Source organism: Seriola aureovittata, chromosome 24 (genome assembly GCF_021018895.1).
Source record: "Seriola aureovittata isolate HTS-2021-v1 ecotype China chromosome 24, ASM2101889v1, whole genome shotgun sequence".
Lineage (NCBI taxonomy): Eukaryota > Metazoa > Chordata > Actinopteri > Carangiformes > Carangidae > Seriola > Seriola aureovittata.
The window spans coordinates 138,064-144,122 of NC_079387.1; positions in this window are offsets into that span (position 1 = coordinate 138,064).

The window sequence follows — 6,059 nt, forward strand, 5'->3', positions numbered from 1 at the left end:
CCATGCCTGCTGGAGTATTATTATGCTAGCCAGCTGAGGCCTTTCATATGCTGGTGCATCTCTGGATATTTGACTAGGTGGAAAGAATTACAGCTGGCAATGTCTGATAGGATCCCTCTTCAACCGATTATTTCTGATATAACACTAGTCAAACATCTATCAGACATTTATTGGTCTCTAAAGATTTGGAAGGAAGTTCAAAAATTGTGCAATATACAGAAAATGGCAAAAGGACTTCCGGTTATGGCGGCCACCTGAGAGGTCACGCTTCACACCGCTCTGCTGTAACTTCTTTAATTTCTGCAAAAAGAATTACTCTTATTGTCTACAAAACGTTACAACACGGCGGTTGAGTGGACACGGAGATGCGGAGAAATAATAGAGCAAACAAAGGAAAGATTAATTCACCTAAACAATTGAAGCTACCAGTCTACCAAGCTAGCGGGACAACTCCGAAAGCTAACCGCGCCGAACACATGGCGGAGAAAACAGCCAGCGGAGATGAGGAACAAGGGAGCCAGAAGACGGATGCGATACTGGCCGCTATAGGCTCCATGAAAACAGAATTCTCATCGAGATTTGACGGTGTTATGACGTCAATAGAGAACTTGAGAAAGGAGATAAATGACTGCAACGAACGAGTGTCGCAAACGGAACAGCGGATATCCAACGCCGAAGACGAGGTGACTAACTTAAAAACTAAAGTACAGAAACTGGAGTCGCAAAATAAAAGTCTGGAAGACAAACTTTTGGATCTGGAAGCCAGATCTCGATTGAACAACGTGAGAATAATAAATCTTCCAGAAGGGGCAGAAGGAAAAGACCCGGCAGCTTTTCTAGAGAAGTGGATCCCTCAAGCACTGGGCGCAACACTACAGTCTTCCGTGGTCTTGGAGCGGGCGCACCGGATCGGACCGATGAGAGACGCCAGGGCACCACCGAGAACACTAATAATGAGGTTTCATAACTACAAGGACAAGGTGGAAATTATGACAGCTGCTCGGGCAAAAAAGGAGATCCTGTACAAAGACCAACAAATACGGCTCTATCCGGACCTGGCTGCAGGACTGCATCAGCTGAGAAAACAATTCGACCCGGCTCGTCAGGAACTTCGCAATTTAGGAATCCGGCACGGACTGATTCACCCGGCCAGGCTATTGGTGACTCATAAAGACCGAACCTACACCTTCAAAACTCTGACCGAAGCAGAAGAGTTCATTAAAAAGATCCAGAAGGATGCTGGAGAAAACTAAACCAAACCACAGGTGATATGACAGAAACGACAGTGTACGAGACAGAGTGTAAAACATCATTTACTCGATATCCCAGCTAGAAATTTTTTGTTCTAAAAACGTTCTGTGAATGTTACATGTAATGTTTTAATAATGTTTTCAGCGGGAAGTTTTTTTTTTGTTCCTACAACGTTCTAGGATAACGTTCTTTAAAAACATCCTAAAAATGTTTGGTGACAACCTTCTTAGAATGTTTAGTGACAACAGTGTTAGAACATTATGCCCGAACGTTCCTTAAAACGTTTTCAGCGGGTAGTTTTTTTTTAGTTCCCAGAATGTTCCAGGATAACATTCTCTAAAAACATCCTAAAAATGTTTGGTGACAACCTTCTTAGAATGTTTAGTGACAACAGTGTTAGAACATTATGCCCGAACGTTCCTTAAAACGTTTTCAATGGAAAGTTTCTTTAATATTCACAGAATATTATTTTAGAGTAGCATAGCATGCTTTAAAAACATTATACAAATATTTTCTGGTAACATGTCATTTAAACATTTTAATATTATTAATAATAATAATATTATGACACATTCCTATAACTCTTCCACACAAAATTCCTGGGTAACTGGACTGACCACTGTGGCCACTACTATGATTATTATTATTTACTAAACTATTGGAATTGACTAACACATGTAAAAGGTTGATAATACATAAGTATTCAAAAGTCTTTTAAAGGGGACATATTATGCAAAATGCACTTTTCCATGGTTTTCTATCAGTAATATGTGTCCCTGGCATGTCTACGAACCCCCCAAACATGAGAAAAGTCCATCCTCTCCGTCTTTTGCCTTCTCCACCTTTCAGGAAATGTGTGCTCAAACGGGCGAATTGGAGATTTTCCCCTGATGTCGTCAAGAAGGGAGATGCCACCTCCCCCCGGGTGGGTGACACTCCCCGAGGTAGGTGTGTGTTCCGCCCACTGAGTCTGCCTACAATCCAGTGAATCCTACAGTTTTTTTTTAGTTCCCAGAATGTTCCAGGATAACATTCTCTAAAAACATCCTAAAAATGTTTGGTGACAACCTTCTTAGAATGTTTAGTGACAACAGTGTTAGAACATTATGCCCGAACGTTCCTTAAAACGTTTTCAATGGAAAGTTTCTTTAATATTCACAGAATATTATTTTAGAGTAGCATAGCATGCTTTAAAAACATTATACAAATATTTTCTGGTAACATGTCATTTAAACATTTTAATATTATTAATAATAATAATATTATGACACATTCCTATAACTCTTCCACACAAAATTCCTGGGTAACTGGACTGACCACTGTGGCCACTACTATGATTATTATTATTTACTAAACTATTGGAATTGACTAACACATGTAAAAGGTTGATAATACATAAGTATTCAAAAGTCTTTTAAAGGGGACATATTATGCAAAATGCACTTTTCCATGGTTTTCTATCAGTAATATGTGTCCCTGGCATGTCTACGAACCCCCCAAACATGAGAAAAGTCCATCCTCTCCGTCTTTTGCCTTCTCCACCTTTCAGGAAATGTGTGCTCAAACGGGCGAATTGGAGATTTTCCCCTGATGTCGTCAAGAAGGGAGATGCCACCTCCCCCCGGGTGGGTGACACTCCCCGAGGTAGGTGTGTGTTCCGCCCACTGAGTCTGCCTACAATCCAGTGAATCCTACAGTTTTTTTTTTTGTTCCTACAACGTTCTAGGATAACGTTCTTTAAAAACATCCTAAAAATGTTTGGTGACAACCTTCTTAGAATGTTGAGTGATGATATTGCTTGAACATTATGCCTCAACATTCTTAAAACGTTTTCAGCGGGTAGTTTTTTTTTAGTTCCCAGAATGTTCCAGGATAACATTCTCTAAAAACATCCTAAAAATGTTTGGTGACAACCTTCTTAGAATGTTTAGTGACAACAGTGTTAGAACATTATGCCCGAACGTTCCTTAAAACGTTTTCAGCGGGTAGTTTTTTTTTAGTTCCCAGAATGTTCCAGGATAACATTCTCTAAAAACATCCTAAAAATGTTTGGTGACAACCTTCTTAGAATGTTTAGTGACAACAGTGTTAGAACATTATGCCCGAACGTTCCTTAAAACGTTTTCAGCGGGTAGTTTTTTTTTAGTTCCCAGAATGTTCCAGGATAACATTCTCTAAAAACATCCTAAAAATGTTTGGTGACAACCTTCTTAGAATGTTTAGTGACAACAGTGTTAGAACATTATGCCCGAACGTTCCTTAAAACGTTTTCAGCGGGTAGTTTTTTTTTAGTTCCCAGAATGTTCCAGGATAACATTCTCTAAAAACATCCTAAAAATGTTTGGTGACAACCTTCTTAGAATGTTGAGTGATGATATTGCTTGAACATTATGCCTCAACATTCTTAAAACGTTTTCAATGGAAAGTTTCTTTAATATTCACAGAATATTATTTTAGAGTAGCATAGCATGCTTTAAAAACATTATACAAATATTTTCTGGTAACATGTCATTTAAACATTTTAATATTATTAATAATAATAATATTATGACACATTCCTATAACTCTTCCACACAAAATTCCTGGGTAACTGGACTGACCACTGTGGCCACTACTATGATTATTATTATTTACTAAACTATTGGAATTGACTAACACATGTAAAAGGTTGATAATACATAAGTATTCAAAAGTCTTTTAAAGGGGACATATTATGCAAAATGCACTTTTCCATGGTTTTCTATCAGTAATATGTGTCCCTGGCATGTCTACGAACCCCCCAAACATGAGAAAAGTCCATCCTCTCCGTCTTTTGCCTTCTCCACCTTTCAGGAAATGTGTGCTCAAACGGGCGAATTGGAGATTTTCCCCTGATGTCGTCAAGAAGGGAGATGCCACCTCCCCCCGGGTGGGTGACACTCCCCGAGGTAGGTGTGTGTTCCGCCCACTGAGTCTGCCTTGCAGACGGTATCGTTACTTCCCTTGCTAACACTGGCTTTCGGTAGAACAATGTCGAAGGTGCGAGCGAAACACAGTAGTTGCTTTGTTGTTGGCTGCACAAACCAACACAGAAGTCTTTTTTTTAACACCTACGCCCGAGGATCTGAAGACCCAGTGGATTCATTTTATTTTTGATGGAAATGTACCCGCTCCAACTCCGAAAGTGTTGTACGTGTGTGCTAACCATTTCACCTCGGACTGCTTTCTCAACGAGGGCCAGTACAATGCAGGATTTTGCTACAAGTCTCAAGATAAAGCTTGGATCAGCACCGACTGTTCGTGACCCAACTTTGAACTTGGGAGCTGTAAGTTTCACCATTTTATGTTTTTTTACTGTATGTTCACGAGAGACTGTTGCGTGTGTTGTTAGCACGGCAGCTAATGTGGCTAACGTTTAGCATCGTCGACACGCAGCCGGGTATTGTTCGGACTTATGAATTAAGGCCCTCCGAAAAGGCAGACCAAGAAGCACACTGAAGCCATAACTCGTGGTATTTTCTCCTAGGTGTTCTTTTATTTCAAGATAATCACCAGGTAGCCACAGGTCATAAACCTGAAATTAAACCAAAATAAAAGGTTACATAATGTCATTACAGAAACTGTGTTTCATTTGACTGCATTCACTCTTTAATAAATAAAAACATTAATTCCCTTAAATAATAAATGTAATGAACTGAATCAAATTCAAAGACCCATTTATCCAAACACTTGTGTTTCTCTGCTAATACTAGTGCTTACATCAATAGCTAAATGTCTATAGGAGCTAGCTAAGCGCTAGCCCGAAATGCTAACGAAGTTAGCCTAGCACGCTAGTGGAACCTAGCATAACCGCTAGTTAGCGCTAGCAACGCTAACCGCAAATACTCTATGATAGTCTCATCAGAGCAAGACAGCAAGACAGCTTAACATCTAGTATTATTACACAAACATGTACGATTCATATTATTAGCGATCACATCTCAACATGCTTACCAATGGACAGTGTGCTTCTGTCTAAGCCTCAGGTGTAACTGCCGCAATCACAATAAACCAGAAGCCACCGAGGCTTTTCACCATAAAACGAACCATTTCAAAATAAAATGACAGAAGACTAAATCTTCAAATAAATTATTCGGACCTTCAAATAACGATCAGTAATGTAAATAACAGAAGTCTTAACAGGTATAGCGGGGTACAGATTGTATGCAATTCTTCTGCTTGGTATCGCCGTGTGACATTGATTAGAGCCACCCTGTTAAATGTATTATACTTTAAAGGCGTTTTAGCTGTCTGTAAAGTCAAGCCGGTAAAATTCGGACTAAAAATAGGCTCTGTAGTGATTAGCATAGGTGTCAGGGCTTGTTTATTAGTGCTGTGAAAGTTAGTATTGAGAGTCATGCCTTATGATGGCCGTTTTAACGTTTATATCATGTTTACAGATACAGTGCCTGTAGGGAATATCTAGATAAGCACACAGTTAAGGGGATATGTCCAAGGGTATATGTGTAATACACATTTTTTGCATTTTGCACATATAGTGAGCTATTTGCAGCATTTACAAGCTATTGACAACCCACTTTACACATAATCGAGTGCATTTGTTGTTATCATTTTTGCACTGCTTGCAGCTGTTGCCATAACCACACATTTGAGGAGATGTTGGTGTAACCTCTGTTTCCTCTGTTCAGACCAGCACATCAAGTGCATCTATACAGCTTCCTGCAACAAGGGCATGCCAGACTGACCCACTGTAGGCACACAGTTATCCTTGAAGACTCTTCAGCCTCACATCAGAAGTACAGGTCTGTAGCCATCTGAAGTGCATCTAC